We start from the raw sequence: 13,327 nt of genomic DNA, 5'->3' as shown, positions 1-13,327 counted from the left end.
CTGTTAATATACGGCCTTACACGTAAAAGGTACTTGTTGAATTGAATACAATGTTAATTTTAATTTAAAATTTTTTTAAATTTTAATTAAATTTAATTTAAAAATTTTAATTTAAAATATTTCCTCCTCTAACAGGGAACTCCCCTTAAATATTTTTCAAAAAGAAATCCTTTGTTTTTAACATATTAAATATCTTATTTTTCTCCAGTTACATGTAAAAATTTGTAAAATCTTTTAACATTCGTTTCTTAAAATTTTGAGTTCCAAGTTATCTCCCCACCTTCCCATCCTCACCCCTCATTGAGAAAGCAAGCAATTTGATAGGTTATACATGTAGTCATGCAAAACATATTTTCATATTAAGACATGTGAGAAAAACTACAGACCCCCCTCCAGAAAGGTAAACAAGAAAAATAAAGTAAAAAGGTTTCGATCTGCATCCATACCACGTCAGTTCTTTCTCTAGAGATGGTTATCATTTTTCATTACAACTCTCCTTCAAAGTTGTCTTGAATCACAATATGGATGAGATTAGCTGCCTTTCACAGTTGTTCATCATATAGTATTGTTGGTGCTGTGTACAACGTTCTCCTGATTCTGTTCATTTCATTTCGCATCAGTTCATCCAAGTCCTTACAGGTTTTTCTAAAAGAATCCTGCTCATCATTTCTTATAATAGTACTTCATCAGAATCATACACCACAATCGTTTAGCCATTCCCCAATTGACAGGCATCCCCTTGATTTCTGATTCTTTGCCACCACTAAAAGAGCTGCTATAAATATTTATGTGTATACATATGTGTGTATGCACACTTTGTTTTTTATCTCTTTGGGATACAGATGTAGTAGTTGTGGTGCCATACTCCCAAATTGCTCTCCAGAGTGGTTGAATTCGTTTACAACTGACAACACATTAGTATCTTCTACCCTGTCCCATCTTGAGAAGTGTTTTGCTTCTGAGTATGCCTCCCCCATTTGTCCTCCCTTCTATCAGCACTGCCACCCTTCTCTTATCCCCTTCCCTTTCCCACTTTTCTGTAAGGTATTATAAACTTCTATATGCAACTGAGTATATGTTATTCCCTCTTTGAGCCACTTCTGGTAACACTAAAGTTCAAGTGCCCGCCCCCCACTTCCCACCTTGCCTTCCACTGCAAAAGCTTTTATTCCTCTTTTGAGATCATTTACCGCAATCTACCTCTCCCTTTCCCTTTCTCCCAGTACATTCCTTTCTCACCTCTTAATTTTATTTAAATATCATTCCATCATGTTCAATACATACTCATTACCTCCGTCTATGTATACTCCTAGCTGCCCTGATGAGAAAGGTCTTAGAAGTTACAAATATCTTTCCAATTCAACCTTTTTGAATCCCTGATTTCTTTTTCCTGTTTACCTTTTTGGTTCTCGTGCGTCTTGTGTCTGAAAGTCAAATTTTCTATTCAGCTCTCATCTTTCCATCAGGAATGCTTGAAAGCCCTCTACTTCATTAAATATCCATTTCCTCCTGAAGGATTATATTTAGGTTTGCTGGGTAATTATTCTTGCTTGTAATTCTAGCTCCTTAACCCAGAAGCTGCTAAATCTTGTGTTATCCTGACAATGGCTTAACACATTTGAATTATTTCTTTCTGGCTGCTTGCAATGTTTTCCCCTGGGATCTGGGAGCTCTGGAATTTGGTTAAAATATTCCTGGGAGTTTTTCATTTGGGTATTTATTTTCCAACTGTGTTCAGCGTATTCCTTCCCATTTCCATTTTACCCTCTGGTTGTAGAATATCACGGCAGTTTTCCTTGGAAACATTCTTGAAAGATGTTGTTTAGACTTTTTTTATTGTTCATCATGGCTTTCAAGTAGTCCAGTAATGCTTAAATTATCTCTCCTCAACCTATTTTATCAGTTGTTTTTCTAACGAGATATTTTACATTATGTTCTGTTTTTCATTGTTTTGTTTTATTGTTTTTTGGTATTTCGTGGCATCATTAGCTTCTACTTGCCCAATTCTAATTTTTAAGGTATCTTCTTCAGTGAGCTTTTGTATCCTCCTTTTCCATCTGGCCAATTATACATCTTTGTCTATGTGGCCGATTCTCCTTTTTAAGGAGTTCTTCTCTTCAGTGGATTTTTCTACTTCTTTCACCATTTGGCCTATTCTGTTTTTTAAGATGTTATTTTCTTATTTTTTCTGCCTCCTTTACTAAGCTGTTCACTTTTTTCATCATTTTCTTGCATCACTCATTTTTTCCCCCAATTTTTCTTCTACCTCCCTTAATTGCATTTTTAAAATCTTTTTGGAAGGGTGTGAAGCCAAGATGGCCATGTGAAAACAGCATCTTACCACAGTGCTCTCACAAGCTCTCTGATACCTATAAAAAAGTGAATGCGAGCAGATATGATAGAGTTAGAAACCACAAGCACTCTTGAGTGGGGCAAATTTCGAAGCCAGGAGAGTCCAAAAGGCCAACGGGTAAGATCTGTAGGCTGGGAGAGTGCTCGGCGTGCAGAACTGTACAGGACAGCACCAAAGCAGCAGCAACTGTGGAAACCAACCAGTGAAATAGACTTGGAGAAAGCTGGGTGCCCAAAGCCAGCGGAGATCCCCAGGCTTCGCGATGGGACTCTTGTGGAAGCAACGAGAGGCAGCTGCGCAACACCACTGGCCGTGAGACATCAACACCTGAGGCTTGCAGCCCAAAGGTATGAAACACATCTTCTTGAACTTCCGGGAGACATGATGGCCAGGTACATGGCTCTAATCTCTCTCCTGCCACCACCACCCCCCTCTCTGGACCCAGAGAATTCCTGGGGAAAAAACACTGGAATACAGGAGACAGGAGTGGTGCTTCAGTGGCTGAGCAGTGGGAGTTCCTGAGGCCCAGAGGGGCAGAGCCAGCAGGGGTCAACACCAGGAGCCCAGACATACCCTTGCACCCCCAGGGGAAGTGCCAGATACCAGCACAAACAACAAAAACTGAACAGTCCTGGAAAGCAGCCCCAGGGAAAGAGAAGACTTCAGGCAGCCAGACCCGTCCCCCAAACTTCAAGAAACTGAAGGCTATAACACACAAAGCCAGTAACTAGATTCACAATCCCCAGAACAAGAAACCTGGGACAGAGAACCCTAAAACGCAAAAGCAAAAATTTACTGTAAAGCCAGGAAAAAAAGCTAACCAACATGAAGAACGACACAAAAAAGCCAAGGACCATTAATTCTTTTTATGGAGACAAGCATGATCAAAATACCAACTCGGAAGAAGATAGCAATGACACTAGACCCACATCTGATATCTCAAAAGGGAATGAGAACTGGTCTTAAGCCCAAAAAGCATTACTGGAAAAGCTAAAGGAGAATTTTAAAAAACAAATTAGGGAGATAAAAGAAAAATTGGAAAAAATGGGGGAAAAAACCACTGACAAAATCAAGTCCTTAAAAAATAAGATTGGCGAAATGGCTATGGAGATTCAAAATCTAAATAGAGAAAATGACACTCTGAGAGGTAAAATCAACCAACTGGAAAAGGAGACTCAAAAGCAAAATGAAGACAGCAGCCCATTAGAGTTGAACAAATGTAAGCTAATGACTCTATGAGGCATCAAGTAGTAGTAAAACAAAATATAAAGAATGAAAATATAGAAAAAACGTGAAATATCTGATTGAGGAAACAACTGACCTGGAATATTGGTCTACTGGAAATGCACGACCAAAAAAAGAGCCTTGACAGTATCTTCAAAGAAATTATCAAAGATAACTTCCCAGAGGTCCTAAACCAGAGAGCAAAATAGTCATTGAAAGAATCCAATCACACCCCGAAAGATACCCTAAACTGAAAACACCGTTACGAAGTCAAGAAAATACTGCAAGCAGCCAAAGATAAAAATATCGTGGGACTACAGTCAGGATCACGCAAGATCTTTCAGTTTCTACATTAAATGACAGGAGAAATTGGAATATGATATTGCGAAGGGCAAAGGAGCTGGGACTACAACCAAGGATCAACTACCCAGCAAAACTAAGCCTAATTTTCCAGGCAAGGAGATGGACATTCAATGAAATAAGGGAATTCCAGACCTACCTGATAAAAATGCCAGAACTCAATGGAAAATTTAATCTCCAAATACAAAACTCAACACAGACATAGAAAGGTAAATGGGAGAAAAACCCCCGACAAACCTTATTAATAAGGGCAAATTATTCGCATCTTTATATAGGATTATATCATCTTATGTTTTATATATATATACATATATATGTCTCTCTTGAGAATAGTACAGCTATTACGACAATTGAAAGGGATACACATAGACTGTGGATGTCTGTATAAAATAACTGATATAAGGATTAAAAAACAATTAAGTGATGTAAAGGGAGGGTTATGGGAGAAGAGGTAAGGAGGTAGTAGAAAAGGGTAAATTACATCAAACCAAGAGGCACAAAACACATAGAGGGAAAGAAGGGGGGGGGAAGAGCAGTATTTGAGCTTTACTGTCATCAGATCTGGTTCAAGAAGGGATAGCATACCCTGAGAAGTATAGAAATCTAACTTGTCCTACGGGCAGTAGGAGGGGAAAGGGGGAAAAAAGGGAGTGGGTGGGGTGGTCAGAAGGGAGGGAAGAAGTAGCAAGCGGAAAACGTTAAGTTAAGGGAGAGGAATCAAGAGGGAGGGTGAACTGAGAAAGGCAGCAGTCAAAAGCAAAACTTTGTTGCGGAGAGGAAGGGGAAAGGGAAAGGGAAAAATAAAAGCATAAACGGGGGAAATAGGATGGAGAAAAAGACACAGATAGAAATCATAACTGTGAATGGGATGAATTCTCCCATAAAACAGAAGCAGATAGCAGAATGGATTAAAAGCCATAATCCTACAATATGCTGTTTACAAGAAACACATTTGAAACGGGGGGATAAACACACAGGGTAAAGGTAAAAGGCTGGAGTAAAATATATTGCACTTCAGCTAAAGTAAAAAAAGCAGGGGTAGCAATCCTAATTTCAGACAAAGCAAAAGATGGTTTTAATTAAAACAGGCATGGACACTACATCCTGCTAAAAAGCACCATAAACAATAAAGCAGTGTCATTGTTTAATGTATATGCACCAAGTGGTATGGCATACAAATTCATAGATGAGAGGTTAGAAGGCAGTTACAGGAAGAAATAGCAAAACTATAATAATGGGAGACCTCAACCTACCTCTCTCTGAACTTGATAAATCTAACCTCAAAATAAATAAGGTGAACAGAATTTCAGAAAAAGCAGATATGATAGACCTCTGGAGAAAACTGAATGGGGATAAAAAGGAATATACTTTTTTCTCAGCAGTACATGGCACAGACTCAAAAACTGACCATGTACTAGGGCATAAAAACCTCACAATCCAGTGCAGAAAGGCAGAAGTAGTCAAAGCATACTTTTCAGGTCATGATGCAGTAAAAATTATTTGTAATAAAGAACCATGCAAAAATAAGCTAAAAATTAATTGGAAACTAAGTAATCTAATTCTAAAGAATGAGTGGGCCAAAGAGCAAATGATAGAAAGAATAACTTCGTTCAAGGGAATTAAGAGCCAACATACCAAAACTTATGGGATGCAGCAAGAGCAGTTCTTAGGAGAAGTTTTATATCTCTAAATGATTACATGAATCAAATAGAGAAAAAGGAGATCAATGAATTTGAAGTGCAACTGAAAATGCTAGAAAAAGAACAAATTGAAAATCCCCAATTAATTAACAAATTAGAAATACTGAAAATCAAAGGAGAGATTAATAAAATTGAAACTGAAAAAACTACTGAATAAAACAAAGAGCTGGTTTTATGAAAAAAATACAATAAAACTGACGAACTTTTGGTCAATTTGATTAAAATAAATAAAAAAATCAAATTACCAATTTCAAAAATGAAAAGGGTGAATTCACCTCTAATGAAGAGGAAATCAAAACAATTAGGAATTATTTTGCCCAATTGTATGTCCATAAATTTGACCACCTTAGGGATTGCCCCAGTCAACAGAAGAGGAAGTAAAAATAACCCCGTATCAGAGAAAGAAATTGAGCAAGCCATCAACGAACTCCCTAGGAAAAACATCTCCAGGGCCAGATGGTTTTACATGTGAATTTTATCAAACATTTAAAGAACAATTAATTGCTATACTTTGTAGACTATTTGTGAAAATAGGTGGAGTCCTACCAAATTCTTTTTCTGACATAAATATGGTACTAATACCCAAAAGAGGTAAAGAAAATTATAGACCAATTTCCCTAATGAATATTGATGCAAAAATTTTAAATAAAATACTGGCAAAAAGATTGCAGCAACTTATCACAAGAATAATGCATTACAACCAGGTAGGATTTATTCCAGAAATTCAAGGCTGATTCAGTATTAGAAAAACTGTCCATATAATTGATGATATCAACAACAAAACTAGCAGAAACCATGTGATCATCTCAATAGATGCAGTAAAAGCCTTTGACAAAATACAACACCCATTCCTACTAAAAACACTACAAAGCATAGGAATATGGAGCCTTCCTTAAAATTATAAATAGCATCTACCTAAACCATCAACAAGCATTATTTGTAATGGGGATAAGCTAGATGCATTTCCATTAAGATCAGGGGTGAAACAAGGATGTCCACTATCACCCCTACTATTCAACTTGGTACTAGAAGCGTTAGCTGTAGCAGTAAGAGAAGAAAAAAATGGAAGGAATTAGAATAAGCAAAGAAGAAAATAAATTATCACTTTTTGCAGATGGTATGATGATTTACTTAGAGAATTCTAGAGAATCAAGTAAAAAACTACTTGAAATAATAAACAACTTTAGCAAAGTTGCAGGATATAAAATAAACCCACATAAATCCTCAGTATTCCTATACGTTACTAACAAAACCCAACAGCAAGAGATAGAAAGAATTTCCATTCAAAGTTACTGTAGACATTATAAAATATTTGGGAATCTTATCTGCCAGGGCTTATATGAACAGAATTATTAAACACTTTTCACACGAATAAAGTCAGATCTAAATAAATGGAAAAATATCAGTCACTCATGGTTAGGCCGAGCTAATATAATAAAAATGACAGTTATACCTAAATCAATCTATTCAATGTCATACCAATCAAACTACAAAAAAGTTATTTTACAGAGCTGGATAAAATAAAATTCATCTGGAAGAACAAAGGGTCTAGAGTATCTATGGTATTAATGAAAAGAAATGCTAGGGAAGGTGGCCTAGCCGTACCAGATATTAAACTGTACTGTAAAGCAGCAGTCATCAAAACTACCTGGTACTGGCTAAGGAACAGAGTCGTGGATCAGTACAACAGGATAGGTACCACAAGATGGAGAAGTCAACATTTATAGCAATCTAACTCTGATATACCCAAAGAATCCAGCTTCTGGGCTAAGAATTCACTATTTCACAAAACCTGTTAAGAAAACTGGAAAATGGTAGGGTAGAAACTGGGCATAGACCAACATTTTATACCATATACCAAAATAAAGTCAAAATGGGTTCAGGATTTAGGAATAAAGGCTGATACACTATAAGCAATTTGGGAGAGCAAGTAATAGTTTACCTATCAGATTTATGGAAAAGAAAAGAATTCATGACACGAGATAGAGAGCATTACAAAATGCAAAATGGATAATTCTGATTACGTTAAATTGAAATGTTTCGTATAAAAAAGCCAATGCAACAAAGATTAGGAGGGAAGCAGAAAATTGGGAGAAAATCTCTACAACCAGAGTCTCTGATAAATGCCTCATCTCTAAAATATACAGGGAACTGAGCCAAATATATAGGAATACAAGTCATGAATACAAATCATTCCCCAAAATTGAACAGGCAGTTTTCAGAGGAAGAAAATAAAGGTATCTATGGGCATATGAAAAAATGCTCTGAATCACCACTGATTAGAGAAATGCAAATCAAAACTCTTAGGTACATCTCTCCTGTCAGATTGGCTAAAATGACATAACAGGAAATGCTGGAGGGGATGTGGTAAAATTGGAACACTGTTACATTGCTGGTGGAGGTACTCTGGAGAGTAATTTCGAACTATACCCAAAGAGTTATAAAAAATGTTCATACCCTTTGACCCAGCAGTACCACTTCTAGGGTTGTATCCCGAAGAGATCACACAAGTGGAAAAAGGACCCATATGTACAAAAATATTTATAGTGGCTCTTTTTGTTGTAGCAAAGAATTGGAAATCAAGGGGATGCCCATCAATTGGGGAATGGCTGACCAAGTTGTGGTATATGAAGGTAATGGAATACTACTGTGCTGTAAGAAATAGGGAAGATACGGACTGCATAACCACCTGGAATAATCTACATGATATAATGCTGAGCAAGCAAACCAGAAGAACATTATACACAACCACAGATAAATGGATTCTGTGACGACTAACCCCGATAGACTTCTATCTTCTCAGTAACACAAGGTGCGAAGACAACTCCAAAGGACTCACGATGGAGAATGCTATCTACATCCAGAGAAAGAACTATGGAGTTTGAATCCAGATTGATGCACACTTCATCCTTGCCTTTTTTTCCATTTTTTTTCTCCTTAGTTTTTGTTTTGTTTTTTTTTGGGGGGGGGGGGTTGGTTCTGTTTCTTCTTTCTCATGATTCATTCCATTGGCTAAAATTCACTTCTTCACAACTTGACTAATGTGTAAATAAGTTCAATGCTAAGTTATACGTAGAAGATATATTGGATTCCAAGCCGTCTGGGGGGAGGGGGGGAGAATTACGTAGAATCTTGCGTTGTAAACTAAAAGTAAAAAAATCTCAAAAATAAAAAATAAGATTAAAATAAATAAAATCTTTGAGTTCTCTCAGGAATTCTTTTGGGGCCTGAGACTAATTCGCATTTTTTCTTTGAAGTTCTAGACGTAGCAGTTTTGACTTTGTTTTCCGAGTTTGTGTTTTGATCTTTCCTACCATCGTGGCTACTTTCTATGGTCAGGTTCTTTTTCTGTTTGCTCATTTTCCTAACCTATTTCTTGACTTTTAAACATGCTAAGAAGTTGGTCTCTGTTCCTTGGGTAGAGAATACATTGTCCCAAGTTTCAGGCTCTTCATGCTGTTGTTCTCAGAGCTATTGAGTATTTAAGTTTTTGGTTCTTCCAAAGTGGTATGATACAAGGAAAGTATGTCCTGGCCTGTGCTCTGGTCTTTGAGCAATCACAAGGCATTCGTTTAGACCTTGTAACTGTGACTCAGGTCCATGTTTCCCTGTGGCTGTAAGCTCTGGTATGCCTGGGACTGTGACCCAAATCTGCATATAGGCAATGCAAGAAGCAAAGAACCCCTATAATCTTCTGACCAGTTGTCCAACTCCCTTGCTGTCTGAAGCTGAGAGATCTAGAAGCTGCCACTACTCACTCATTCAGTTGCCCCAAAGTCCTGCTACTGCTTTGCTTGGGCATGGCCTCTGCTCCACTCACAATGCACTGTGACAGATCTTCTCTGCCGCCCTAAGTTGTCTTGAATGGAAAATTGTTATAGCCCCCCCTCCTTTTGTGGTTTCTGCCACTCCTGAATTCAAATTGAGTTACTATTTAAAGTTATTTTGGGGGGAATTTGGGAAAGCTCGGGCAAGTCCCTTCCCTTTCTCTGCCATCTTGACTCCACCCCAAAACCCAAGACTTCGCAACAAATGTAATAACTGAGACAACACTGTTCCTTTTAACGTCTTGCTTACCATTTCTAATCAAAAGTTCATCAGACAAACATTTCTTCCAGCAAGGCTCTTACACAGAGCGGCCAAAGTTGCTAAAAACCTGATTGAGCCAAATCATGAGCTTTATTTCTGGAAGCCACATTTCTTTCCAACTCAGAAAGATAGTAAGATGACCTGTGGAAGACAGAAATTTCCTCCTGCAGTGGGAGTTTTAAGGATTTATAATAATTGCTACGATTTACGTAGTATTTTAAAGTTTGCAAAGTGCTTCACAAATATCATCTCGTTTGACTCTCACAACCACCCTAGGAAGGTGGGTGCTTCTATTATTCCCACTTTATACATGCAAGAAACAGAGCCAGACAGTGGTCAAGTTGACTTTCCCAGAGTCACACTGTCAGTGAGGGTCAGAGGCAGAATTTAAACTTGGGTTTTCCTGCCACAAGGTCCTGTGCTCTACCCACTGTGCCCTCAAGAGGGAAGAAAAAGAATACACAGAGAACTGAGATGTGGCTGTTTCCCTCCTCAAACCCAGGTGTAAATTCGAAGGGACAAGGACAAGGGTTAGGAGTCTGGAGCACTTCAGAGAAACCCCAAAACGCCAACATGAAGGAACCGGTAGTCTAACCCCAACCCCCTGACTAAACTTTTTTTTTAGTCCATTAATGACCACATCTCATTGGTATAATCTTATTTCTTATGAACTCCTGTGGCTGACCCTGTCCTGTGCATTTCCTTACATCCTTTGAGGCATGGTGTCACTGGACATCTAGAGGAGAGAGAGCAACCTTTCCATATGCAAAGCTAGGATCCTAATCCCCCTTGCCCATTGTTCAAGAGTTTTCCCTCTCCAATTGGGGGCATGCTCACGAGCCATCCGTATGTCTCATAACTACCATTCCAAGGACACAGTGTCTATAAACTTAGGTCCTTTTAAATCTGCCTCAGACTGCAAACCTCACGTAACAATTCCTACACTTACAGTTTTGTATGCTACCATAATGCTAGTAGAATTGGTTGATGGTCCAACCTTTTCGGAAAGACAAACGGAATTGCTAAACATGTTACAAAAAAGTGCAGATTCATCCACACAAGCAGTATAAGCTACCTTAAAGAGGTTACATCCAGAAGGTGGCAGGGATGGCAGGGGGTGGGGGGAGAGGGGGGAGAGGAGGGAGAGAGACCTGCTGACAAGAATCTTGCCACAGAACAAAGTTAAAACTGCCAACAAACAAACAATTGTGGAACTGTTGGAATAACTGGCTCACGTAAATGCAAAGAATATTATCATGCCATAGGAAACAAAGATTTTGAACAATTCGTAAAAATATGGAAAGATCAATTAAGTGCTACAAAGTAAACCAAGTAAAACTAAATGATTACAAGTTGGGCCAGGGAAGTCCTCTCGGGTGCATTCATGTGATGCAGCCACACTACTTGTCCTTGTGGGACAGCTTTCCTCCAGCCGTGGCTAACCCCTGGTAAATATCGAGTTGCCGTCTAGTACCTCATTTTGTTCCAGTATCAAAGCTAAACCATATGAGACCAGCCTGCATCCGGTCTAGCCCAGAAGAGCAGTTCTTCAGATACTAGAGGAAAACTAGCATGTTCCCTCCAAGTCTTTTTCATAGGTATGCAGTCTGCCATAGAGAATGGCTGAAAAATAAAACATCAACTGAGTGAAGGTACCTCAATACGTAAACTACTGAACCAACATCCCTCAGTGGATATTAGCCTATTTACTACCATACATAGAGATTGTCTCAAGACAGATAACACAACAAGGGCAACACAAACAAGAATTTAGAAGTGACTACTATATACAAGGGAATTGGGGTGGGGCGGGGCAGAGCCGAGGTGGTGGCTGGAAAGGTGGGACTTGCTTAGGCTCTCCCCCAGGTCCCTCAAAACACCTCTAAAAAATGGCTCTAAACAAATTCTAGAACTGCAGAACCCACGAAATAGCAGAAGGAAGCAGGGCTCCAGCCCAGGACAGCCTGGATGGTTGCTGGGTAAGGTCTATCCCACAAAATTGGGAGGGGAGTGGAGCAGAGCCCAGCATGGGCCGTGCCTGGACCAACCAGACTGGGAGCCAGCCAGATGGAACAGGGCGTAGGGCCCTGAAGCAGTGAGCCATGGTAGTTACCAGACTTCTCAACCCACAGGCGCCAAAGACAACAGAGTAGGTTAGTGGGAAAAACTGCTGGATCCGAGTTAAAGGAGTGCACATCGGCCCCAGCCCCGGTGGGGCACAGAAGTGGTGCAGCTCAGGCCGAGGCCCACCCGGTGGGAAGAAATAAGTGGCAGATCGGAGCAGGAGTGCAGAGCCAGCTTGGATCTGGGTTGTAGTCTGAGTCGGTGGTGTATTAGCAGCTTTGAAAACAACAGTGTAGCCCCTCAAGCTTGGGACTACTCTACAAGCAGTCATACCCCAACGACAGATCAAGGCTCAAGTAGTTGGCTGGGAACATGCACAGGCAGCGAAAACAGACTCAGATTCAGACTCAGACTTTGGAATCTTTTTTTGGTGACAAATTAGACCAAAAAACATACATCCAAAAGAAGTCAACGAAGTCAAAGAGCCTACATCAAAAGCCTCCAAAAAAATATGAATAAGTAGAGGAAAAACTGGGAAGAGAAACGAGAGTGATGCGAGAAAATCATGAAAAACAGGTCAATGACTTGCTGAAGGAGGCCCAAAAAAATACTGAAGAAAATAACACCTTAAAAACCAGACTAACTCAAATAGCAAAAGAGCTCCAAAAAAGCCAACGAGGAGAGGAATGCCTCGAAAGGCAGAATTAACCAAATGGAAAAGGAGGTCCAAAACACCACTTAAGAAAATTTTACCTTCAAAACTAGATTGGAGCAGCAAGTGGAAGCTAGCGACCTTATAAGAAATCAAGATATTATAAAACAGAACGAAAGAAATGGAAAAATGGAAAACAATGTCAAATACCTCATTGGAAAAACCACTGACCTCAAAAATGGATCCAGGAGAGATAATTTTAAATTACTGGTCTACTTGCAAGCCATGATCAAAGAAAGAGCCTAGACATCATCTTTCAAGAAATTATCAAGGGGAACTGACCTGATATTCTACAGCCAGAGGGTAAAGTGGAAATTGAAAGAGTCCAGATCAAGGAAGAAATACTGCAAGCAGCCAGAAAGAAACAATTTGAATATTGTGGAAACAATCAGGACAACACAAGATCTGGCAGCTTGTATATTAAGGGATCAAAGGGCTTGGAATATGATATCCTGAAGGTCAAATTTGCTAGGACTAAAACCGAGAATCACCTACCCAGCAAAACTGAGTATATAACGCTCTAAGGCAAAATACGGATTTTCAATAAAATAGAGGACTTTCAAGCTTCACAGACAAGAATCAAGAGAAGCGTGAAAAGGTAAGCAATAAAAGAGAAATCATAAGGGACTTAAGTGGAAATGTTTTGGTTACATTCCTACATGGAAAGATGATGTGTGTAATTCATGAGACCCTCCTCAGCATTAGAGTAGTTGAAGGGAAGAGGGCACAGAATGAGCTGAATATGAAGGGAGGATATCTAAAAAAATAAAATCAAATTAAGGGATGAAAGGGGAATGTACTGAGAGAGGAAGAAAGGGAGAGATA

This window comes from Trichosurus vulpecula, chromosome 2 (genome assembly GCF_011100635.1).
Source record: "Trichosurus vulpecula isolate mTriVul1 chromosome 2, mTriVul1.pri, whole genome shotgun sequence".
Taxonomy (NCBI): Eukaryota; Metazoa; Chordata; class Mammalia; order Diprotodontia; family Phalangeridae; genus Trichosurus; species Trichosurus vulpecula.
Note: the sequence above shows the minus strand (reverse complement) of the source record.